The sequence below is a fragment of the Eretmochelys imbricata genome, chromosome 14 (assembly GCF_965152235.1).
Source record: "Eretmochelys imbricata isolate rEreImb1 chromosome 14, rEreImb1.hap1, whole genome shotgun sequence".
Taxonomy (NCBI): domain Eukaryota; kingdom Metazoa; phylum Chordata; order Testudines; family Cheloniidae; genus Eretmochelys; species Eretmochelys imbricata.
The window spans coordinates 51,449,427-51,474,813 of NC_135585.1; the positions used below are offsets into that span (position 1 = coordinate 51,449,427).

Genomic DNA, 25,387 nt, shown 5'->3' on the forward strand with positions numbered 1-25,387 from the left:
CAGCCCATGACAGTGAAGAAGTGAGTCCCAAGAGGTCCTTGGTGTTGTCCCAGCAGGTATCTCTGCCAGGCAGGTTCATCAGGGAAGGCTTGAGCCGTGTCCCGAGGGGCTGCCCCTTGGCCTGGCAAGAAGGGGAAATACCGCCCCACCCCCCCGCCAGGTCAGCACCAACATTGCCACTGCTGATGACCAAACCCACTTGGGTTTTCCCCCTGCTCTACCATCTGACAACCCCAATGGTGGCTACTACCCCATGGTGTGGGCAGCCCCCCTCCTCACCGCTGACTTACCAAGCCAGGTCCTCTGAGTAAGGGTGATGATCCAGAGCAAAGGAGAGGGGACGCCCCCCGCCTTGGAGTCCCTACCCATTGTCCCACCCCCATGCTTCCTTTAGCCCTCGTGTTGTCACACTCAAAGGCCGGGCCCCCTCCTTCATTCCCACCCTCTGAGACCCTCCATCAGGGCTGGGCATTGGGCTGGCATGGCATAAATTGCGGCTGCAACACCTCTCAACTGCTCTGGAGGGCGCATCCAGCAGGTGGCGCTGTCCGAGTGGCACAGTGACACATACTGGAACAATGCTTGGGGAGCACATGTGGGTCAGAGCGGCGGGGTGCAACTAGTGGAGCGGGGTAGGTGGGAGGGGGCAGGGCAGAGCCACGGCCCTTTTCCCAACCATCACCCCGTGGGGCTGCCGTTTTTGGAAACCTAGTTGGACCCTGCTGCCACAGCCAAGAAGAAAGTAATGGTGCTCCAAACACGGTATTAGTCTACAAGCCCTCCATGAGCCAGGGTCGTCCGCCAAGGGACCTTTGTGTGCCACAAACCCGGAAGCGCTAACAACGCAGATGCTTACGGAGGGAAAGGGGCAACACCCCCCTCTAGAGACATACTCATTGGGGTCGGAACAAGACACGTGGTGGGATTTGTGCCTCCGCCGTACAAATAGCCCTCTTCGTTCGCCCAATCATTTGTCCCCATGACCACAGGCTGATTGGCGCTCGTGACTGGGAAATGACTGCCAGAAGGGATTTCCTCTGAGCCAAGAGATTCTCCTTACACACCTAGAAATGGCTCTGAAAACTCACTGAGTTGGCAGCTGTCTAATCTGCAGTCCATGGAGCTCAGGGCTGGGGAAATAGCCCTTCAGGTGCCCTCTGTTCTGTATCCCTTAAAGGCCATTTTCACTCATTATCCGTGGCAAAAGACTCTGGGAGTTTGAGAATGTAAATTCTACTTTATTATTTAAAAGCAAGACATAAAAGCTAACCCCACCTTCCACCCAGGGCCCCAGCTCAGCACGGTGCCCCATCCCAGCACACGGCTGCTCCCGCTTCCTGCGGGTGCTGGTGACAGAAGCTTTTTAAAGATGGTGGGAAAGTGCAGAGAATCCATGAGCGATGCTGAGCTTCAGTCCCAGAAACAAATGCTCCAGGAGCAGGAAATCCAGAGGGCTGTTTAACGGGAGTCAGAGAATGGGTTGAATTTACAGAAGCATCGGTATCTTCAATCCCAGCAGCTTTTCTCCCCCCTAGGGACACCCCTGGTGAGTGGGGCAGACAGAGTCTCCGTCGTCCCCACCCAAGACACTACGGTAGTTGGGGAAGGGGTGACCAGCACTGTCAGGCTCCTTACTGCCCGCTGGCCTCAATGATGGGGACCAGCCTGGATTCAGGGCTGGCCTGGCCTGTTGCTGTCCCCAGCTTCTTTCTTGGCTCTGCTCAGCCTCATCCATTCAGGAATCCGGGGGGTCACCCTGTCATTCCCTTTGGAGAACGTGACATCATCACATAAAACTTCTAAGATACTTCCTGTCTCTTTCTAGCCGCCGTGCAGCAAGTTCACAGTTCTCAGCCTCGGCCATCTGGCTCTCACGAGCAAACCCTGCAGTTTCCCAGCTCTGTATCCCCCGCCTCCCATGCTCTCTCCCCCTCCTACCTGTCTCTCACCTCACCCCTGGGATCAGGTAGTTACTTCCTTTCCCCTTTTCAGGCTCCACCTCTCCGGGACTTTCACATGTGCCCATCAGTGTTTGTGTCAGCAGTTACTTGAAAAATCAGTTATTAATAACTAATGGATGAACTGTTCAACCAATATTAAAGTCTCATGGCAGAGATGGACGAAAAAGCAAAAATAATGAAGGGATACTGTGCCAACTAGTCATTTGTGTCATAAATTTCCACAATAAAACTATGCAAACCTGCTCCCCACCCCCTGCAGTCAAACAAAAACTAATATCCAAGTATGTGACAAAACAGCCTTCAGGAAAGAGAAAAAACAGAACACAGGGAGTTATAATGCACTTTGAGGCTTAGATAATGTGAAATTCTGGAGCATGTTGCAGTTGACACAAAGTTAGGAGAACAGATTTCCCTGTGTTCTCTTCTAAACCAGCTAAACTTCCATCCCTTTGTTTTTTGATAAATAGATTTCTTACTAGGCATATTAATATAGAAATTTGAGTAATTATTCATTTAAACTACAGTACAGAAACATATTTCCCACTCCCCTCAGAACCAGTGCAAAGGCTGGGGGAGAATCAGGGGTAACAGAGGAGCTGAGGGAGAGGGAAATAATCACTGGAAAGGAGCCTGGGAATGAACCTGGAGGGTTGTTGGGTGTGGGTGGGAGAAATATGGAACAGGGATTTCTAGGGAAGGGGGAGAGGGATTGTTAGGGAGTTGGGGAGCCTCCCCGATACAGACCCTGGCTGATCCCTAGCCTCTCCCATTCAGTCAGACACATCTTTTCCTGTCCCCATGTGTCCCTGCACCCCCACTCCCAATTTGCCTCTGGCTCAGTCACCCCACTAGCTCCTGTGCCCCCGATCTGTCCCCCCACTGGCCCTTCTGAACCCCAGCCTCTGAAAGCCCCCAGCAGTCCTGTGTGCCCCACGCTGTCTGTCCTCCCCATATCCCGTGTCTCCTCACCTAGCCCCACAGATAGGGTTCTGTAAGGAAGGCAGCCTCTGCCTCCTTCCTCTCAGTGGCTGGCTGCTCCAGCCCATGAGCCAGCTGCCCTCTCTCCTAGTGCCACATCAGCCCCATGGTGGGCAAAAGGTGTAATTGCATGACTCTTCTCGTAACTTCCCTTCGCCTCCCCGTCACAATCAATTATTCTGAGGTGGGAAAAAAAATCTGCGGGGGACATTAATTCTGCCCTTGCACAATGGCGTAGAATTCCCTCAGGAATCGCTAATGCAGAGAACACTATAAATGAGATGGAGAAATTGGTCCAATAAAAGATATTACTTCACCCACCTTGTCTCCCTAATATCCTGGGACCGACTCGGCTACAACAACACTGCAGATATAAATGAGATGGTCAGCGTTGGCCTAGACTCAGAAAAGTGGTGGATGCTTGGTCAGTGTTGGGGGGAAATGTGCCAGCTATCCCTGACCAAACTCTGGCCTCTTTTCTTTATGTTGGCAAACCCTCAGGGTATGTCTACATTGCAATCAGACACCGCGGCTGACCCATGTTAGCTGACTCAGGCTTCCGAGGCTCGCGGGGCTCTAAAATTGCAGTGTAAACTTTCAGGCTCAGGCTGGAGGCCAGGTGCTGGGCCTCTACCCAGGTCTTCTCCTCCTCTACCTGGGATTTGCTTAGACCAGGCAGAACCAGAGGGCCACTGACAGCTTACGTTCAGCTGCTGCTGGAGTCGCTGATGTCCAGTATAGCGTTTGCTCCAGCTGAAATCTTTTCCACGCTAAGGACATTTAAGAGGTCTCTTCCCTGTCTGAATTTGCCGTTGGCGAACGTGATTAAGTCCAACAGAAGCATCACCCACATTCAAGGTTTCTCTCCTAAGTGGAGTCTCTGATGCGTAATTAGGTTCGAGCTCTGATTGAAACTTTTTCCGCAGTCTGAGCATTTATAGGGCTTTTCTCCCGTGTGAGTCCTCTTGTGTCTAATCAGAGTGGAGCTCTGGTTGAAGCTCTTCCCGCACTCGAGGCATTTATAGGGTTTCTCTCCCGTGTGGGTTCGCTGATGTGTAATAAGGGCTGAGCTATCACTGAAGCTTTTCCCACAATCCAAGCATTTATAGGGTCTGTCTCCTGTATGGATTATCTGGTGTCTAATAAGTTGGGTGCTCCAGTCAAAACTTTCCGCACACTCAAGGCATTTATAGGGCCTCTCTCGTGTGTGAATTCGCTGATGTGAAATAAGGTTTGAGCTCTGATTGAAGGTTTTTCCACACTTAATACATTTATACGGTTTCTCTCCCGTGTGCAGTCTCTGATGTGTGATAAGGTCTGAGCTCTGGTTGAAGTTTTCCCCACAGTCCAGACATTTATAGGGTCTCTCTCCCGTGTGAATTCTCTGATGGGAAACAAGGTTAGAGCTCTGATTGAAGCTTTTCCCACACTCAATACATTTATACGGCCTCTCTCCTGTGTGAATTCTCCAATGGGAAACAAGGTTTGAGCTACGACTGAAGCTTTTCCCACACTTAGTGCATGTGTTTTTTCTCCCTTCTCTGTGGATTCTCCGGTGGGCTGTGGTTTCCTCGAGGTCTTTGCCACTTCCCTTACAATTAGTGGTTTTACCCACTTTCTTTCTTGGCTGGTTTCCCTGCTGCTTCTCTGACTTGCGTGGAATCCCCCAGGCTTTTCCCTGCTTATGACTCTGGAAAAAATTCCCTTTGGATCTTCCTGATAAAGTTTTGTGCAGTTCCACTTCCTCAGAGCCTTCCTGCTGAGAATTCTCCTCCTTGTTCTCACTCATCCTCCCATCACCTGCTGGAGAGAGAGAGAGAGAGGGAGAGAATCAAAGACGGGTTATTCACTGTGCCATGGTGGAAGGAAAGAAAGGGGAAGATCAAAGAGGAGAAATACAGCACAGTAACTGTTGGGGAGATCGAGAAAGGTAAAATTCTATTAACCTCTGTAATTCCTGCTTTTCTAAAGTGGACATCTGATGCTCCATGATCAAGTGGGTTGTTCTTTCTCACCTTCCGGCATGGAGACTACAAAGAGGCTCCAGGCATGCTTGGAAGACGAGGAGGAATAATCAGTTATGGAGGATGGTGGCGTATCAGATACAAGATAGCAAGCTCATGCCAGCTGTCGGTGATATTGGGTGGGGAACCATGAATGAAAACCACCATGAAGATACATGCAAACATCATGCTGGGATGTATTAGCAGGAGAGTTGTAAGCAACACATGGGAAGTAATTCTTCCGCTCTACTCCGGGCTGATATGGCCTCAGCTGAAATAGTGTATCCAGTTCACGGCGCCACACTTCAGGAAAGATGTGGACAAATTGGAGAAAGTCCAAAGGAGAGCAACAAAAATTATGAAAGGTCTAGAAAACATGACCTATGAGGGAAGATTGAAAAAACTGGGTTTGTTTAGTCTGGAGAAGAGAAGACTGAGAGAGGACATGATAACAGTTTTCAAGTACGGAAAAAGTTGTTACAAGGAGGAGGGAGAAAAATTGTTCTTGTTAACCTCTGAGGATAGGACAAGAAGCAATGGGCTTAAATTGGAACAAGGGAGGTTTAGGTTGGACATTAGGAAAAACTTCCTAACTGTCAGGGTGGTTAAGCACTGGAATAAATTGCCTAGGGAGGTTGTGGAATCTCCATCATTGGAGATTTTTAAGAGCGGGTTAGACAAACACCTGTCAGGGATGGTCTAAATACTTAGTCCTGCCGCGAGTGCTGGGGACTGGACTAGATGACATCTTGAGGTCCCTTCCAGTCCTATGATTCTATGATCTGCATCCAACCCTGACCTGGTGAGATGAGGCAGAATTGGAAAAATTCACTCACAACACATTGGTGGGATTCCCAGCTTCTCCCTTCACTTCACAGATGGTTTCTGCATCCATTTCATTGACAACTCACCGGCATGGGCGCTTCTTGGGATCTCCCTTTCCTTGGAGGCCTGAGCATCCAGGACCCATGGCTCTTCCCCTCGTTCCAGGTAGGAGATCAGGTCAGGCTTGGGAAGGGGGAATCCTGCTCGGGGTGTGTGTGTGTGTAATCAGGCATGATCAGGGTGTGTCAAGCATTGGGAGAGGATTTGTTACAAAGAACATTCCTTGATTTTAACCTGACCCTGTGCTGGGCTGCGGGGGCCACAGACTCTGAACGGACGGGAACATGGTCACTGAGCCCCTGTGGGAGAGGCAGATGTTTGGAGGGGGGGCTTCCAGGATCTGTGCACTTTAGGGGATTTGCTGACATGGCTCTGCCGTTCAGCCCCCGCCTTTTCCTCAGTCTTCAGAGCCCTCCACAGACACGGAGCTAGTTCCAGGAAGGGAGGGGGACAGGGATTGTGTGTGGGAGTGAGAATTAATACAGGCAGGTCAATGCGCTGCTTCCGCCCCCTTGAAAGCTGTTGGGATGGGAATGGATAATCCTCTCCATTGTATTTCTGACTCCCTAACCCCATGGAAGAAGGCAAAGAGAGTAAAGTCTCTCTCACACTGGATCTGGGGACATTGGAGCCTTAAAATCTAAGGGATCACAAGCCACACTGGCCACATCGCAGCCCCCCTCCCCTAGCTTCAAATAACCGAGGGCACAGGAATTCCTTATTCAGCATGGTCACCGTCTCATAGTTCTCCTGCATGACGTCCCCGTAGAGGTCTCTCTTGAGCAGGATCCAGCAGGGCCCCCTCCCTAGGCGAAACACACCGCCACCTCCTTGAAGGTCACCAGCATCTGACACAAGAGTCCCCCACTCAGCACCTGCTGCCCCAGCTACATTCCCACTATTCCCAGGGGAGGAGAGCAGGAGCCTTCCTGTTTATCATACACCCACTAGCCAGAGGCTGGTAGAGGAGATGGAGATCCGGAGCAGGGTCCAGGGACAGGAATCCCAACACCCCCCTATTCCCAGCAGCTGGGGGTGAGGGGATGGGGCCTCTCCTCTGGGTGCCCCCTTCGTATTCCACAGCAGCCTCTGGCTGGTAGGTTCAGGCTGCAGCCCCAGGGATCTGTTAAGTTTTCCTTCCCAGCCCTGTCCAGGGGGGTTGTTTCCTGTTCCAGAAATGGGCAAATTCCCACCTCCCGCCCAATGGACTTCCTCTGAAAAAACAAGCCCCAGATTAACCACAGCCCAGCAGGGCAGGCCCAGCCTGTCCTCCCCCTGCGTAATTCCTGCCCCTCCCCCTCTAATAGAAACCCATCCTGCAGCTCCCTGAAAATTCCCTACCTGCATGGGCTCTGAGGTAGCTATTTCCCAGGACAGAAACAGGGCTGTTATTCCGCCACCTGGCAGAGCGAGAAGGGCAATCGACCCGGAGATTTCAAGAGGCTTTTCCATTCTCACGCCCTGATTTCCACACACCCCAGGCTCTGTCCTTGCAGACATATATTCAGACTCTGGCAGGCTGGGAAAAACCCTGGGTCATTTTAAGACAGCGCAGCCCCAGCCCCTCCCAGCATGACTAACCCCATCGAGACACCTTTAAACTCTCCCAGGAACAGCATCTCCGAGCCAGACACTAGAAAAGAGCAGCATCAAAGGAGCCAGTTTGAGGGGTTTCCCTTAGGACTGGCCCCAAGGGCAGCGCATCCCCCCCAGCAGCAGCTGGACACCCAGAGCATGGGGTTGCATCCCTGCCCATCCTGGCTAATAGCCATTGATGGACCTATCCTCCAGGAACTTATCTAGTTCTTTTTTGAACCCTGTTATAGTTTTGGCCTTCGCAACATCCTCTGGCAAGGAGTTCCACAGATTGACTGCGCATCGTGTGAAGAAATACTTCCTTTTGTTTGTTTGAAACCTGCTGCCTATTCAGTTCATTGGGTGACCCCTGTCCCCCACCACGGTTCTTTTGTGACGTGAAGGGGCCAATAACATTTCTCTATTCACTGTCTCCACACCAGGCATGATTTTATAGGCCTCTGTAGTTGTCTCTTTCCTAAACTGGACACTCTCAGTCTTTTTAACCCCTCCTCGTAGGCAAGCTCTGTATAAGCTCGGAAGTGTGTCCCTTTTCACCAGCTGAAGTCGGTCCAACAAAAGAGATCACCTCCCCCACCTTGTCTGTGTAACATAACAGACTCTCCCTTCTCCTTTGGGTCACCCTCTCTGCCCTCCCCTCTCTCCTTCCCGCACCATTGTTGCCTTCTTTCTCACCCTCTCCCTTCCTGACAAGCAAACCCCTGAGAGACAAAGAACAACACCCATCCCTTTATGGTCCCTCCACGCTGTTTTCCCAGCCTGATTCCCCCAGTTTGGCCTTTCCCCCAGGTCTCCCCGTCACCTGCAGGTTCCAGCTCAGGAGCTGGTGTTGGCAGAGCCTGGGGCTGGTTCCAGACACCGGAGAAAGTCCCCACCCAGGCTGGGCACAGAGGGGGGTTAATGCAGGTCTCTCCCTGCACAGACCCCGCTGGGGAGCAGCAGCGTCTCTGCCTCTCAGCTCATGGCTCACGCTGCAGCCGATGACCCAGGAAGCTCAGCGACATGCAGAGGAGGGAGAGAGGGGCCAGAGCTCCCCTCCCGTTGGAATCACCAGAGCCCTCTGGCGTGTCTACACCAGTGGCTCTCAACCTTTCCAGACTACCACACCCCTTTCAGGAGGCTGCTTTGCCTCGCGAGTTTCACCTCACTTCAGAACCACTTGCTTCCACAATCCGACATGAAAATACAGACATGTCACGGCCACTAGTACTGATCAATTGTTGACTTTCTCGTTTATACCCTATAATTACAAAAGACATCAACTGAAATATAAATATTGTCCTTATATTTCAGTGTATGGTCTACAGAGCAGTATAAACAAGTCACTGTCTGTCTGAAATTTTAGTTTGTACTGACTTCGCTAGTGCTTTTTATGTAGCCTGTTGTAACGCTTGGCAAATATCTAGATGTGTTGACATACCCCCCCGCAGGAGACATCTGTGTACCCCTAGGGGTACACGGGCAGTGTGTGAACCACCACCTCAGCGAGGCTAGCCCCCAGCCCCGCCCCTTCCACCTGAGGCCCTGCCTCTTCTTTCCCCCCCTGCGGGAGCCCAGATTCCCCCCATCGCAGCTGCCGGCCCCCACCCCAGGCTAGCACCCCCAACCCCGGAGCCCCGGGAGGGCAGGCAGCGCGGCCCCAGCCCTGAAGCACCAAGCAGCGCAGCCCTAGCCCCAGAGCACCGGGCAGGCGGGCGGCATGGTCCCAGCCCCGGAGCGCCAGGCATGGCCCCAGCCCCCACCAAGCCCCAGGGCACTGGGAAGGCAGGCAGCGCGGCCCCAGCTCCAAAGTGCTGGGCGGTGCAGCTCCAGAGCTAGCCCACGGCACAGGTAAACTGGGAGCCAGAGCAGGAAGGGATCTGGGGGCAAAGCGTGGACAGAGCTAGGCCTGGCTCTTTGGAGAGGCTCAGCCTACCCCGGCCTGCGATACCCGCCGCCCATGGGTACCACTGGTCTACACCACACTCAGAGAAAAGGAGACCGCAGCAGGGGTAGACAAACCCTCGCTTTGATCTAACGAGCCGGGGGTGCTGGAACAATTTGTACAGTGGAGGGGCTGCAAGCTATTGAACCAAACTGCAAACCCTGGATATGATGGAAACCACTTCAAGCCAGGGGGTGCGGCTGCCCCCTACTTCCAGCACCTATGTAGCTAGCTCCACTCCCAATCGTGGTGGCAATGTGGCAGTCAGGAAAGCAGCAGCGTCTAGCCTCTTAAGCACACTCCCAGTGATCAAAGAGGGTAGTGTGGACATGCACCGTGGCAGTAATTCATGAAGCAGCTGTAAGTCGACCTAACAGAGGTCGATTTATCTTTGTAGTGTAGACACAGCCTTAAAGAGGAGGATAAACTCTCCAGAGTTTGGACCAGAGGCTTCTGTGGTGAGAGGAATCAGGATCCTGATGGGGGGCAGGTTGATTTCAATTAGGAGCCATAACACCTTTGAGGAACAGGGCAGGAATCCTTTCAGTTCATCTCCTCACCCTCTCCAAAGACAGAGGCTGAAACAACCTATCTTCCATCCCCGCTCCAACTCTTTTATAATCTGTGTCATTAGGTGTTATAAATATATTTACAAACAAAACCCACAAAGGAAAAAATCCACCCCACTGCTCTTCAGGAGAAGTGGGAGAGAGCTGAGACTCGCTGGGAGGGAGCCAATCTGTCCCTAGAGGGGAAACTTGGAAACTGAAACGAGGAACATGAGTGGCTCTGAATGAGTCGGGACTAGGCAAAGAAGTGGAGGCTTGGTCTGGGCCACTAGGAAACGACCTAGCTAACCCGGACCGCTTTTCCTAGTCTAGACAGACCCTCAGCGGTCGATGCTTCTAGGACTGAGGTGGGATTCCTAGATTCAGGGCTTTTCAAAGTCCCCCACCAGAGGCCCAGTGAAAATCAGTTCCTCTGAATTTGTGAATGTGAGCAGGGAAAAGGGGAAGAGGAGTTAATGATGGGAGACAGAACCTCCCTAACCGCACCCTCTTATCCCATGATCCCCAAACATTCAATAACCCCAGCACCCAGTCCCCTTTCACATCCATCTCCCTCAGCCCCAACCATTCGATCCCCTAGTTCCCTGCCCAAAACCCGTCCCTCCACAGTTGATCCCCCAGAGCCCAGCACCCTGGGGGATTCAGGGAGGGGAGGAGTTACCAGCCCCCAGGGACACTCGCCCTGCAGGGAACAGCTCCAGGTAAGTGGGAGAGCGCAGCCCAGGGGCTGGTGGAAGATGGGGGGTGGGGACAGGTGTCTAGAGTGAAAGTGGGGCCTGGCCCAAGTGTCGTTCTCCTTATCTCCATGACAGGGGGATCCCAGCTGGAAGGGGAAGGGAGAGGGGGGAACTTCAGCCAGACAGAGGGAGCGTCTGGAGGAGTTTCTCTCTCTCCCTTCCCCCACCTGTGGCCCATCAGCTCAGCAGACAGGGTTGCAGCAGGGAGGAGGGGCTGATCGGGGCTTCTCCTCCTCTGCCTGGGGTTTGCAGAGCCAGAGGGTCACTGACCAGCTGCTGCTCGGCTGCTGCTGTATCCTCACCCCAGCAATGGGCAGCCAGATCCTTGGGAGCCAAACGCCCCTGATGTGTGTAGGAATGAGGAAATGATTTTTTTAAACTATGGCCAGCCCTAACCTGGGCACTGATACAATTTTCCCTCCAGTGTGGTCTCTGATGTCCAATATGGCATTCGCGCCACCTGAAGGATTTTCCCTGCTAAGAGCATTTAAGAGGTCTCTTTACTATGCTGATCTGCTGATGCAGGATACAGTCAGAGCCCAGCTGATGCTTCTTCCACATTCGAGGGATTCTCTCCAGTGTGCAGCCTCTGGTGTCTAGCAAGGGTGGAGCTCCAGCTGAAACTTTTGCCACAGCCGGTGCATTCATAAGGTTTTTCTCCGGTGTGAATCCTCTGATGCGCAGTAAGCGCTGAGCTCCAGTTGAAGCTTTTCCCACAGACAAGGCAGCTATACGGCCTCTCCCCCGTGTGAATTCGCCGGTGAGAAATCAGTTCCAAACTCTGACTGAACGTCTTCCAACAGTCAAGGCACTGGTAGGGCCTTTCTCCCATGTGGATTCGCCGATGCGTAATAAGAACGGAGCTCTGAATGAAACTTTTCCCGCAGTCGGAGCATTTATAGGGTTTGTCTCCTGTGTGGATCCTCTGATGTTGAAAGAGGTTTGAGCTCTGATTGAAGCTTTTCCCGCAGTCCAAGCATTTATACGGTCTCTCGCCGGTGTGGGTTCTCTGATGTGCAAACAGGTTTGAGCTCCAGTTGAAACTTTTCCCACATTCAAAGCATTTATAGGGTTTTTCCCCCGTGTGGGTTCTCTGATGTTTAATAAGGCCGGAGTTCTCAACAAACCGCTCCCCACACTCAGTGCACGTACAGGATTTCTCTCCTGTGTGTTGTTTCTGATGCCTGCTAAGGTTTGAGCTGGATTTGAATGTTCTCCCACAGTCAAGGCATTCGTAAGGTCTCTCTCCCTTGTGGATTCTCTGGTGCACGTTCAGGTTTGATTTGTGAATGAAACTGGTGCCACAGACGAAGCATTTATGGGGTTTCTCCCCTGTGTGGATCCTCTGATGCACTACAAGGTGCTATCGGTAATCGAAGCTTTTCCCACAGTCGAGGCATTTTGAGGTTCGTCTCCTGTGTGGGTTCTCTGATGCACATTCAGGCTCGAGCTCTGAGTGAAGCTTTTCCCGCACTCGAGGCATTTATAGGGTCTCTCCCCCTTGTGGTTCCTCTGATGCACGATAAGGTGGGAGCTGTGGACAAAGCTTGTCCCGCACTCGCTGCATTTATAGGGTCTCTCTTTGGTGTGGATTCGCTGATGCACCACAAGGTGTGAGCGCTGATTGAAGCTTTTCCCACGTTCAAGGCACTAATAGGGTTTTTCTCCCGTGTGGATCCGCCGGTGCGCAACAAGGTGTGCGTTCTTAAGGAAGCTTTTCCCACATTCGGCGCATGTGTTTTTTCTCTCTCTCATGGAAATTCTCTGCTGGGCAGGGGGTTTCTTGAGCTCCTGGCCTCCTCCCACACCATGAATTGCTTCACCCACTTTTTCCCCAGGCTCATTTCCCTGCAGCCTCTTTGACCCGCACTGACTCTCCCAGGTTTTCCCCTGCACAGAACTCCAGCAAACATTCCCTTCAGATCTTTCCGATAACGCCCCCTGCAGTTCCATTTGGTCAAGACTTTCCCGCTGAGGTTTGGTCTCACCCGCCACCCCATCACCTGAAAGGATGGAGAGACAAGAGAGAACCCGGAGGTGAGTTATTCCCTGTGCTGGGGAAGAGGAGGAACAGCAAAGAGAGCAAACCCAACACAATAACTTTTTGGGGAGATTGAGAAACCTGGGATAGATATTTCCCCTGGGCCCAGGAGAATCAAGGATGCTGAACTGACAGAGACAGGGTTTTGAGAGATTCTGGACCATTAACGTCTGTAAACTCCCTAAGCACTCAATGTTCTCATGGGTCCAACTGGCACCTGGTTAGCCAGTTGACTCATAGGCTTCTCTTCTCAAATGCAGGTTGTTTTAATCATTAGATAGATTAGGTTGTGAGCGGCTTGGAGCAGAGACTGTCCTTCATGAAGGCTTGGTGAGCACCCAGAAGGCACGAGCGTAAACACACAGTATAAGTAATCAACACATCTCCTGCTTACGTGGCGGGGCAGGGGGAGGATGCATGGAAATGAAAGTCTCTCTCACCCTGGATCTGGGGATCTTGGGATCCAGTCCCCTGAAATCTAACAGACTAGGGAAGAACCTGAGCAGAAAAAATGGCCAAATCACAGATGCCACAGCTTCTAAGAACCGAGGGGACGGGAATCCCTTACCCAGCGAGATCACCGTCTCAGAGTTCTCCTGAATGACGTCCCTATGGAGGGCTCTCTGACCGGGATCCAGCAGAGCCCCCTGCCCCCTCAGTGAAACACAAAGCCACCTTCTCGAAGGCCACCAAACCCTGACACAACAAAAATCCCCAGCTTGCCGCCTGCTGCCTCAGCCACAATCCCGCCAGTCACAGGGCGGAGAGGGGGAAAAAAATAAAAACTCGATGCTCAGGGAAGACAGACTAGCAGGATCCCACCCCGACGCTGCTGTGAGTGGGGAGAAAGAGAGAGCTCCCTGTCCCACCCAGCACATGGAGGAGGGCAGGGGCCTTCCCATTTATCACACAACTACTAGCCAGGGTCTAATATGGGAGATAGAGCCAGAGAGCAGGGTCCTGGGTTGGAGGTATAGCTTAGTGGTTTGAGCATTAGCCTGCTAAACCCAGGGTTTTGAGTTCAATCCTTGAGATAGCCATTTAGGGATCTGGGGCAAAAATTGGAGACTGGCCCTGCTTTGGGTTGGATTAAATGACCTCCTGAGGTCTTTTCCAACCCTGATATTCTATGATGACAGGAATCCCAACACCCTCCCCATTCCCAGCAGCTGGTTGGAAAGAACAGGCCTCACAGCTGGGTACTGGATACTGGACTAGATGGACCTTGGGTCTGACCCACTATGGCCATTCTTATGTTATTTTGCAGCCCACCAGGGCGCCTCGGGAGGTTGCAAAAGCAGCCTGAGTCCATGTCACACCCCGACCCCTGGGTTGCTTTATCCCACCAAAGAGCAGAATCAAAGGGGACGCATTGGGGGGATCCCACCCAATGTTCCCTCTAATTTTTGAGAGGCCGTGTGCACAAAAAAATTCTTCTGTGCAAACTTTTGTGCACGTGGGGTTTAGGATCTGTGTGCGAGCACACACGCCACAGCTTAGAGGGAACAGTGATCCCACCCTGGCAGCCCCCGGGGACTCAGGCGGGACAGGACCTGGCTTTTCCTCTCCGGGCTCCTCACCTTGTTCCCAGGAAAGTCCGCTCTGCCTGGGGTGCTGCAGTGAATGGATCTGGGCAGAGCTGGGAACTTTGAACCGCTTCCAATTCCCCCCCGCGCGCTTCTTTTCCGCCTCCTTCCCCTTCTTCCTCCGCCTGAGAGATCTGGATCGGATCCGGATCGGATCCGGATCGACTCCGGTGAGCGCTAACCGGAGTCAGAGCCTGCGCCTCTCCCTGGGGGTGGGTGAGCTCTGGGACTCGCAGACACGCGGGGAGCACAGACGGGGCCGCTTCTGCAGAGTCACTGTCCTGCCCGGCCCCGGCCCTTTCCCCCGGATCCCCCCATCACCTGCGGGCTCCGGCTCGGGGGCTGGTGCGGGCCGAGCCCGGGGCGGAGCGGAGGGTTAGTGCCGGTCTCTCCCCGCCGGCCCCGGCTCACAATGGAAGCAGCACCTGACCCAGGAAATTCAATCCTAGGGGTCTGATATCCTGAGCAGAGAGAGACAGACACCAGCCTCCTCCCCCCCCCGAGCCAAACCCAGAGCCCTCTGGTGGCAAGGCGAAAGCACCAGATTTCCCCGGCTTCCCCCTTTGCCCTCCCCAGGAAAGACAAGTAGACCCTCTGAGTCCCTCCCCACCGGCCCTTGCAGTGACTCTGGCTACTGAATCCTAAGCAGGGCTTCATTTGGGCCAGGGACTGCCGGGCCTGAGCCCTGGCACCTCTAGGCGGGGCAATTCAGAGCCCCAGGAACTCTGGCCCGGGCAGTTCAGAGCCCCGGCACCTCTGGGCCTGGCTTTTCATAACCCCAGCACCTCTGAGCCTGACAGTTCAGAGCCCCAGCACTGCTGGGCCTGGCAGTTTAGAGCCCCAGCAACTCTGGGCTGGGCTATTCATAGCCCTGGCACCTCTGGGCCTGGCTTTTCATAGCCCCAGGAACTCTGGGCCGGGCAGTTCAGAGCCATGGCACCTCTGGGCCGGGCAGTTCAGAGCCCCAGCACATCTGGGCCTGGCTTTTCATAGCCCCAGCACCTCTGGGCCTGGCAATTTAGAGCCCCAGCAACTCTGGGCCTGGCAGTTCAGAGCCCCAGCATTGCTGGGCCTGGCAATTCAGAGCCCCAGGACCGCTGGGCTTGGCAGTTCATAGCCCCGGCACTGCTGGGCCTGGCAGTTCAGAGCCCCGGCACCTCTGGGCTGGGCAGTTCAGAGCCCTGGCACCTCTGGGCTGGGCAGTTCAGAGCCCCGGCACCTCTTGTGGGTCGGTTGTGGTCCGCCTTGCCTGGCATTTGCTGACCCTGCAGTAACCCAAAGCCAGTTAGTGCAAATAATGGCTCAGATCAGCCCTGGGTGTTAATACGTTGGGTTATTTTTGAAGCCAGATCCCCAGCTGGTGTAGATCAGGCCCTGTGGAGGGCTGGGGGGTTGCAACACACACACATTTTGCACAGATTAAGGGTGTAGCCAGAATCTGCAGCACCTTCAGCCAGCAGGATCGGGGTAACCCAGCAGACAGGATGTAAGCCAGAAACATGGTTCCCTGTTGGGGGGTGGGGTTCTTACCTTCACTCCAGTCAGTGCCCTCTCTGGCCTGAGGTCCTCGGCTCTTGTGGAACAGAACCTCTGTCTTCCCAGTATGGGATGTCCTGGGGTCTCTGCACTGAGAGAGTCTCTTGTGGGAGTAGCAGGAATGTTACTCCTCCATATTCACCTCTCCCAGCTGCAGCAGCCAGGGGGGCTCCGGGGTCCCCAGCCGCCAGGGCTCTGGGCTCTTGCAAAGGGACAATGCAGGGAAACAGGAATTCACCCAGCAACCAAGCGACCAGCAGGACAGTGGGGTGGGAGGAGGTATTGTTTCATATTCTCTGTGTATATATAAAGTCTGCTGCAGTTTCCACGGTATGCATCTGATGAAGTGAGCTGTAGCTCACAAAAGCTCATGCTCAAATAAATTGGTTAGTCTCTAAGGTGCCACAAGGACTCCTTTTCTTTTTGCGAATACAGACTAACACGGCTGTTACTCTGAAAACTGTAGCCAGTGCAATTCACTTCCTGCTGGAGGGGATCTGGTTCTTGACATGGGCTGTGGGATGGGATTCCCTGGGCAGGTCCTTGTAGTTAAAGGGCAGAGAGAAGGAATCTGGCTGGGTCCCTCCTGGGTCTGGGATGGGGAGGGTTCATCAGCTGTGGTCCTTTTTTTTGCGGGGGGGGAGGGGGACGTATAGTTGCCTATATAAGACAAAGCCCCTAAGATGGGGACGGCTGGTCCCCTTTGGCTGAGGATTCCCAGTAAATACTGCTGAAGCTGGGGAAGCTGCTGCCCTGCCTTGGGATGGCCATGAGCTTCCCGCTGGTCTCAGGGGCTAAAAGGGGGCAGATGGAGGGGGAGGGATGGGCAGAGTCTGCATCAGACCCAAACTGACTGCACAGGTGGAGTGAACAGCTGGAGGCAGGGGAAGGAGAGAGGGCAAAATCAGGGGCATGGGGTAGGAGTCAGGGTAGAGGCACTTCCAGGCAGTGGCAGAGGGGGGAAAACCCGCCCCCACCATTGGTTACACTTTTGAATACCTTATTTTTATGGCGTTTGTAGCCCATTTCACGACTTCGATGCACGATTTGCAAACATGACTCCTCCCTGTCATATAAACCGATACATTTGCACACTAGGGTCTGTAAATCTGCGTGCCCGGCCCCGTGCAAGCTCGGCACCCTAGCTGTTCGCCTGCCCCTAAATCTGGCCCCGTATGAAAGAGGAGCCAGCTGCAGTTTCAAAAATATTTCAAAAATAGGGGGCAGAGGGGCTTTTTCTTCCCCTCCCCCAGGCTGGGACATCTCAGCATCCGCTTCCCAGGGATGTTTTCAAAACAGCACCAGTGCATCCCATTGCCAGCTCTTTTGTATTGGATATGATGGACCAAGCTGCTAAAAGAGGCTTGATTCAATGAAATATCTGACATCTACTCCCTCCAAAAAACCCTATTATTGTTGTACATATTTTTGGTGTTTGAAAGACTCATCAGCTGCGTCTGCATAAAGCCTCAAACCAGGTCACACATTTGTCTTATTTAGCGTTCTCTGAGGGCTTGAATTGCACTGTAGGGTTGCCAAGTTTGGGTGGACGGATTCCTGGAGGTTTCTTCACATGACGTAATCTTTAACTCAAGATTCCTCTTTAATTCCTAGTGACTCCAGGAAAATCCTGGAGGGTTGGCCACCCTCCTGGACTCCCTTTCATGTAAGCCACTGCAAATGGAGTTTCATTATTTATTTAAAATTATTATTTGTATTACTCTCAGCACGTCATCATTCACCTTCGGTAACACTGTGCAGACAGATGTCGCCGCGCTCTTTGTTACATATTCTTAATAGCAACTAAACAATGAAACTCTTAATAGTTGCTCACAACTTCAGCCATCACAAATTACAGTGTATCTAGTGTAATGTTTAATTGCAATATTATAATTTAGTTTGTCATGTTTAGTTTCATTTCATGGAGGAGAGGTCCATCAATGGCTGTGAGCCAGGATAGGCAGGGAGGGTGTCCCTAGCTTCTGTTTGCCAGAAGCTGGGAATGGGTGACAATGGATGGATCACTTGATGATTCCCTGTTCTGTTCATTCGCTCTGGGGCACCTGGCATTGCCCACTGTCGGAAGACAGGATACTGGGCTAGATGGACCTTTGGTCTGAGCCAGTATGGTTGTTCTTATGTTCAATTTTTTTATAACGCAAGTTTATTCCTTGGGCTAAAAGTTACAAGGTGGGCACCATCACTTCCTCCTGCAGCTGTTTTGTGTATAGTTAGGTGCCTGCCTAGCTCATTCTCACAAGAAGCAGTTCAGGCAAATACCTCCCCTGATTCCAGGAGAAGATTCCTGTTCGTGGCTCACCAGGCAGAGCTAGGTGCCTATCTGCAACGGGGACTTAGGCACTGAGCTCTGTGATAGGGTGGATCTTAGCACACACCCCTCTGGTCTGCATCTTCCATGGGCTGGCTGAAGCGGTTCCCGACCAGGCATGCTGGCTTTTGTGAATGCGATTCTGCGATACCTCTCTCTCCCCTGTGCACTTAACTCTGGCACAGCGGTGTTCCCGAGACTTTCTATGTGCCTAAAACCTAGACTTTGTGATCCTGAGCCTCATGATCATAGAATCATAGAATCATAGAATATCAGGGTTGGAAGGGACCTCAGGAGGTCATCTAGTCCAACCCCTGCTCAAAAGCAGGACCCATCCCCAATTAAATCATCCCAGCCAGGGCTTTGTCAAGCCTGACCTTAAAAACTTCTAAGGAAGGAGATTCCACCACCTCCCTAGGCAACACATTCCAGTGTTTCACCACCCTCCTAGTGAAAAAGTTTTTCCTAATATCCAACCTAAACCTCCCCCACTGCAACTTGAGACCATTACTCCTTGTCCTGTCCTCTTCCACCACTGAGAATAGTCTAGAACCATCCTCTCTGGAACCACCTCTCAGGTAGTTGAAAGCAGCTATCAAATCCCCCCTCATTCTTCTCTTCCGCAGACTAAACAATCCCAGTTCCCTCAGCCTCTCCTCATAAGTCATGTGTTCCAGACCCCTAATCATTTTTGTTGCCCTTCGCTGGACTCTTTCCAATTTATCCACATCCTTCTTGTAGTGTGGGGCCCAAAACTGGACACAGTACTCCAGATGAGGCCTCACCAATGTCGAATAGAGGGGAACGATCACGTCCCTCGATCTGTTGGCTATGCCCCTACTTATACATCCCAAAATGCCATTGGCCTTCTTGGCAACAAGGGCACACTGCTGACTCATATCCAGCTTCTCGTCCACTGTCACCCCTAGGTCCTTTTCCGCAGAACTGCTGCCTAGCTATTCGGTCCCTAGTCTGTAGCTGTGCATTGGGTTCTTCCGTCCTAAGTGCAGGACCCTGCACTTATCCTTATTGAACCTCATCAGATTTCTTTTGGCCCAATCCTCCAATTTGTCTAGGTCCCTCTGTATCCTATCCCTGCCCTCCAGCGTATCTACCACTCCTCCCAGTTTAGTATCATCCACAAATTTGCTGAGAGTGCAATCCACACCATCCTCCAGATCATTTATGAAGATATTGAACAAAACCGGCCCCAGGACCGACCCCTGGAGCACTCCACTTGACACCGGCTGCCAACTAGACATGGAGCCATTGATCACTACCCATTGAGCCTGACAATCTAGCCAACTTTCTACCCACCTTATAGTGCATTCATCCAGCCCATACTTCTTTAACTTGCTGACAAGAATACTGTGGGAGACCGTGTCAAAAGCTTTGCTAAAGTCAAGATACAATACATCCACTGCTTTCCCTTCATCCACAGAACCAGTAATCTCATCATAGAAGGCAATTAGATTAGTCAGGCATGACCTTCCCTTGGTGAATCCATGCTGACTGTTCCTGATCACTTTCCTCTCATGTAAGTGCTTCAGGATTGATTCTTTGAGGACCTGCTCCATGATTTTTCCGGGGACTGAAGTGAGGCTGACTGGCCTGTAGTTCCCAGGATCCTCCTTCTTCCCTTTTTTAAAGACTGGCACTACATTAGCCTTTTTCCAGTCATCCGGGACTTCCCCCGTTCGCCACGAGTTTTCAAAGATAATGGCCAATGGCTCTGCAATCACAGCCGCCAGTTCCTTTAGCACTCTCGGATGCAACTCGTCCAGCCCCATGGACTTGTGCATGTCCAGCTTTTCTAAATAGTCCCTAACCACCTCTTTCTCCACAGAGGGCTGGCCATCTATTCCCCATGTTGTGATGCCCAGCGCAGCAGTCTGGGAGCTGACCTTGTTCGTGAAGACAGAGGCAAAAAAAGCATTGAGTACATTAGCTTTTTCCACATCCTCTGTCACTAGGTTGCCTCCCTCATTCATTAAGGGGCCCACACTTTCCTTGGCTTTCTTCTTGTTGCCAACATACCTGAAGAAACCCTTCTTGTTACTCTTGACATCTCTCGCTAGCTGCAGCTCCAGGTGCGATTTGGCCCTCCTAATTTCATTCCTACATGCCCAAGCAATATTTTTATACTCTTCCCTGGTCATATGTCCAACCTTCCACTTCTTGTAAGCTTCTTTTTTATGCTTAAGATCCGCTAGGATTTCACTGTTAAGCCAAGCTGGTTGCCTACCATATTTACTATTCTTTCGACACATCGGGATGGTTTGTCCCTGTAACCTCAACAGGGATTCCTTGAAATACAGCCAGCTCTCCTGGATTCCTTTCCCCTTCATGTTAGTCCCCCAGGGGATCCTACCCATCCGTTCCCTGAGGGAGTCGAAGTCCCAGTTGATGCCCCAGTTCCCTTGTGAATCCAGCTCCGGGTCTTTCCCACCCTGCTAAGAACGGTGATTTTTGTTGGTTTGTTTTGTTTTTTTGTTAACCGCAGGGTAACTAAGGTGCAGGAGCTATTCTAAAGTAAAAACACAGCAGAGGACAAGGCACTTTGGTTTTACCCGGGAGGAAAAGGCCGGAGAAAACGTGTCTGAAATAAGATCAGAGGGCAATGTGCTGACATGTTTGTGCCAAAGTAGAGACATGCAAATGTTGTGTTGAAAACCTGTGCAATATGTGTGACGGGGCGGGGTGTGGTGGGGGGAAGTCGGTATAAGGAACAATGGTAGATTTGCTTTCAAATGTATTCATGAGTAAGGCTAAGATTTTGTCACGGGTATTTTTAGTAAAAATCACGGGAAGGTCACAGATAAATCACAGAAGTCTGCTCCCCGCAGTGCGGGTCTGACAGCTGGAGGCCAAGTCCTGCCACCCGGGGCTGAAGTTACAGTCACCTAAAATCACCGTGACCAACTCGTAGCCTTATTCGTGAATATTTCAAATATGGTTTGCAACGCTTTACACTACGGTCAGTACTGTGTGTGCATTCCATGTTTGTGTCACACGGAAACTCTCAGGCCTAATCTACACTGGAACGAGACTAAAAAAGAACAAATACCTTCCTGCCGGGTTTTCCATACAATAGCCTTGGGGGTTAACTCTGTAGAACACTTTTTCCAGCTTACAAAAATACAGTAAAAGCGGCATTATCCGGCACTCTACCAACCGGAGAGCTCTATAAACCGACATTTCTGATCTTCATTGAAAGTCCAGTTTATCGTCCAGTTGGCGTGGGCCGGCAGGCTCCCCACCTGACTCCGTATGGTTCCCTGGAAGCGGCGACATTTCCCTGCTGCTTCTAGGTGGAGGAACAGCCATGGAGGCTCTGTGCACTGCCCCTGCCCCAAGTGCTGGCTCCGCAGCTCCCACTGGCCGGGAACCGCGGCCAATGAGAACTGCGGGGGTGGTGCCTGCAGATGGATGCAGTGCGCAGAGCCACCTAGCCGCGCCTCTGCCTAAGAGCAGCAGAGACATGTTGCCGCTTGCAGGGAGTCGCCCGAGGTGAGCACCACCCGGATCCGGCACCCCATAACCCTTCCCGTGCCCCAACCCCCTGCCCCGAGCCCCCTCCGGCACCCAAACTCCCTCCCAGAGCCCGCGCCCAGCACCCTCTCCTGGGCCCCAACCCCCTATCCTGAGCCCCCTCCCACACCAAAACTTCCTCCCAGAGTCTGTGCTCCACATTCCCTCCTGCACCCCAACTCACAGCCCTGAGCCCCCCCCCCCGCACCCAAACTCCCTTCCTCTTAGTTAACCAGAATTTTTGACTTACCAGCTCCCCCCATTTCCCTAACATGCCAGATAACAAAACTTTTATTGTACTTTTCTTTGTATCCCAATTTCTTTTTGGGGAAACAACAGGTCAAAAAGGCTCCCCCGCCAGCCTCCAGTCCATTCCTGTCCATTTTTTCAATCATTATTCAAACAAAGGACTCTAGAGTCTGAGAAACTGAATTCTACTTTATTGTTCCAAAGCAAGAAATAAAAGACAACCTGCCTGATGCCCAGCCCGGCACGGTGCATTTCAGCCCCAGCCCGGCAAATTGCTGCCCCTGGCCCCTGCACGCACCAAAACAGAGCAACATTTTGCAGCTGGTAGAACATGGGTGCGAATGTGTGAGAGACTCTGGGATCCCGTCATAGCCACACGCGCTTCAAGAGACCCAGCGAGCACAACTCAATCTGAGCTAGAGAACAAGGCGAATGTACAGAAGTAGCAGCATCTCCAATCCCAGCTGAGGCTTTTATTTACCCAGGACACGCCTGGTGTGTGTGGGGCCAGCGTGGCCGAGAGTCTCCGTTGCCCCCATGTAGGGTGCTGCGGTAGATGGGGAGAGGGTGACCTGTGACCAGCTCCGTTGCCCTCTGCTTCGGTAATAGGGGTCAGCCTGGTTTCAGGCCTGTTGGCTTCTCTGCCTCTTCCTCCCAGGAATCTGGGGATCCCCCCGCCCACCCTCTGCATCACTTCCCTTGGGGCATCATACATAGAAATCAGAGCTGTCCTCATCCAACACTCATAGGACATTGCTTGTAGAACAGCCTTGGCTCTTGGGCTCCCTAGCTCTGTATATTCCAGCTCCCACACTCTCCCGTTCCAGACAGTATTTCACATCACTGCCCGGGTCAGGCAGCAACATCCTTCCCCATTTCAGTCTCTGCCTCTCAGGCTGCGACTCCTACTCTGCCCCCACCAGCATTCATGCCCATGGTTATTTATAATGACCATTCCTCAAACCACACTAAAAATTCACGACAAAAGGGTGTGGAAACAGAATAAAAGAAAGGGCTATTCAAGCAATCGATCGCTTCTCGTGCAGTCCCCAGTGCATCGACATTACGTCCCCTCAGGCTAAACGAAGAGAGACGCGTGTGACCAAACAGCCTTCAAGTATATAAACAAAACCTGACACTTTGAGGGTGGGCTATAAAACAATTTCTGGTTCACACACAATGATGAGCATGTTCAATCTGACGCAGAGGAAAGCGGATGTACCCATGTTCTCCACTAAACTGCCTATACCCACTTCCCCCGGAGCCCCCTTCTTATTTAGACCTATTATTTACAAAAGTTTTGCATCCTCATAATGAAAAACAAAATAAGAACATAACAATGGCCATACTGGATCAGACCAAAGTTCCATCTAGCCCAGGATCCTGTCTTCCAACAGCGGCCAGTGCCAGGTGCCCCAGAGGGAATGAACAGAACAGGGAATCATCTAGTGATCCATCCCCTCTCACCCATTCCCAGCTTCTGGCAAACGGAGGCTAGGGACACCATCCCTGTCCATCCTGGCTAATAGCCATTGATGGACCTATCCTCTGTGAACTTATCTAGTTCTTTCTTGAACCCTGTTATAGTCTTGGCCTTCACAACATCCTCTGGCAAGGAGTTCCACAGGTTGACTGTGCGCTGTGAGAAGAAATATTTCCTTTTGTTTGTTTTAAACCTGCTGCCTATTAATTTGATTGGGTGACCCCTAGTTCTTGTGGTATGAGAAGGAGTAAATAACACTTCCTTATTTACTTTCTCCATCCCAGTCATGATTTTATAGATCTCAAACATATCCCCCCTTAGTCGTCTCTTTTCCAAGCTGAAATGCCCCAGTCTTATTAACCTCTCCTCATACGGAAGCCGTTCCATACCTCTAATAATTTTTGTTGCCCTTTTCTGAACCTTTTCCAATTCCAGTATCTCTTTTTTGAGATGAGGTGACCACATCTGCAGACAGTGTTCAAGATGTGGACGTACCATGGATTTATATAGAGGCAACATGATATTTTCTGTCTTATTATCTATCCCTTTCCTAATGATTCCCAACATTCTGTTCGCTTTTTGGGCTGCTGCTGCACACTGAGTGGATGTTTTCAGAGAACTCTCCACAATGACTCCAAGATCTCTTTCTTGAGTGGTAACAGCTTAGACCCCATCATTTTATGTGTATAGTTGGGATTATGTTTTCCAATGTGCATTACTTTGCATTATTCAAAACCTTATAAAAACCCAACCTTCCTATCTGCAAACAAGCTGAGCTTGGCAAGAAAATGCCCAGAAGCTGCTTTATCAATGAAGTGGGGTTTAAACTCAGAAGGATCACACTGGATTTGGGATACACTGGTATCGTGACAAGTTCAGCTCCAACGCTGGTGAGTTTGACATAGGATCACAGAGTCTCAAAGAGCAATTCCTAAGCGTGGGAGCGGAGATCACTGAGTCATGTGACACGTTGAGAGGCAGAAGGGTAGAACGGGGGAGATAAACTCTCCATGGCTTGGACAGATACTGCTGTCATGAGGGGAGACCACCAGGGTGACGGGCGAAGGAGGGGAATTGCTGTAGCTCACCCCCTTGACCCCAAGTCACATGGAGGCTTCACCACCACGTTTTTCTCTCCCCTGCTCCAACTCTTTGAGAATCGCCTCTTCCATTCTATAAACAACCAGAGCCGGCAGCTTCTTCGGCACAACCTACAGCACGGTGAGAAGAACTGGGAATGAGACAATCTGTCGCCCATAGGGTCAGATTCATCTCTTTTGGGCCCCGGCGCCCAGACCATGGCCCTGCCCCCGCTCTGCCCTGAGGTCCCACCCCCACCTGACCTCTTCCATCCCCGAGGCCCCGGCCCACCTGGCCTCTTCCCCCACAAGCCCTGCCAAAGCTCTGCCCCAAGGCCCCATTCCCGCTCGGTCCCTCTGCCCTCAGGCCCCGCCCCAACTTGGCCTCTGTGCTCTGAGGCCCCACCCACCATTCACACAGGGGGAGGGGGTGGAGAAGAGCAAGCAGGTTGGTGCCGTTGTAAACCCAGCGCTGGTCCCCAAAGGAAGAACTCAGCAACTCTGACAATCACTCTGCTAACGGTGAGGACCACTGTGAATGAGAAGCTCCGGGTCGGTCTAGATGAGGAAATGCGTTGGCGGTTCGGTCCGCGTCAGGAGAAATGTGCTAGCTATACCTAATCCCGAGTCGAGCAGAAGTGTCAGAGGCCAATGGGACTGGCTTTGAGGGGCGATTCCTAGGGCTTTCGGCTTTTTTAAGCATCCTACAGTGGGATGCTATGGAAATCAGTGCTTCTCAGAGGGGTAACGATATGGGGCAGCACCTCTCTAACCGCAGCCCTTCTCCCGTGATCCCCAAATTTCTCTCCTGGGTGGAGTGTCTGATGTCCAACATGGAGTTAGCTCTGCTTGGAGCTTTTCCCAAAGTAACAACCTTTAAGAGGTCTCTTCGCTGGGTGC

At 52.0% G+C, this 25,387-nt stretch overlaps 1 pseudogene across 1 annotated transcript; it reads right to left on the bottom strand.

Annotated features, from left to right (window-relative positions):
* Positions 1 to 2,865: 2,865 nt before the first annotated feature.
* On the bottom strand, positions 2,866 to 14,670 carry LOC144274628 (uncharacterized; annotated as a pseudogene). Its single transcript, XR_013347903.1, has 3 exons — positions 14,275 to 14,670; positions 11,218 to 12,656; positions 2,866 to 4,466 (listed from the first exon to the last, which is right to left on the bottom strand). The product of XR_013347903.1 is annotated as an uncharacterized LOC144274628 (transcript).
* Positions 14,671 to 25,387: the final 10,717 nt, after the last annotated feature.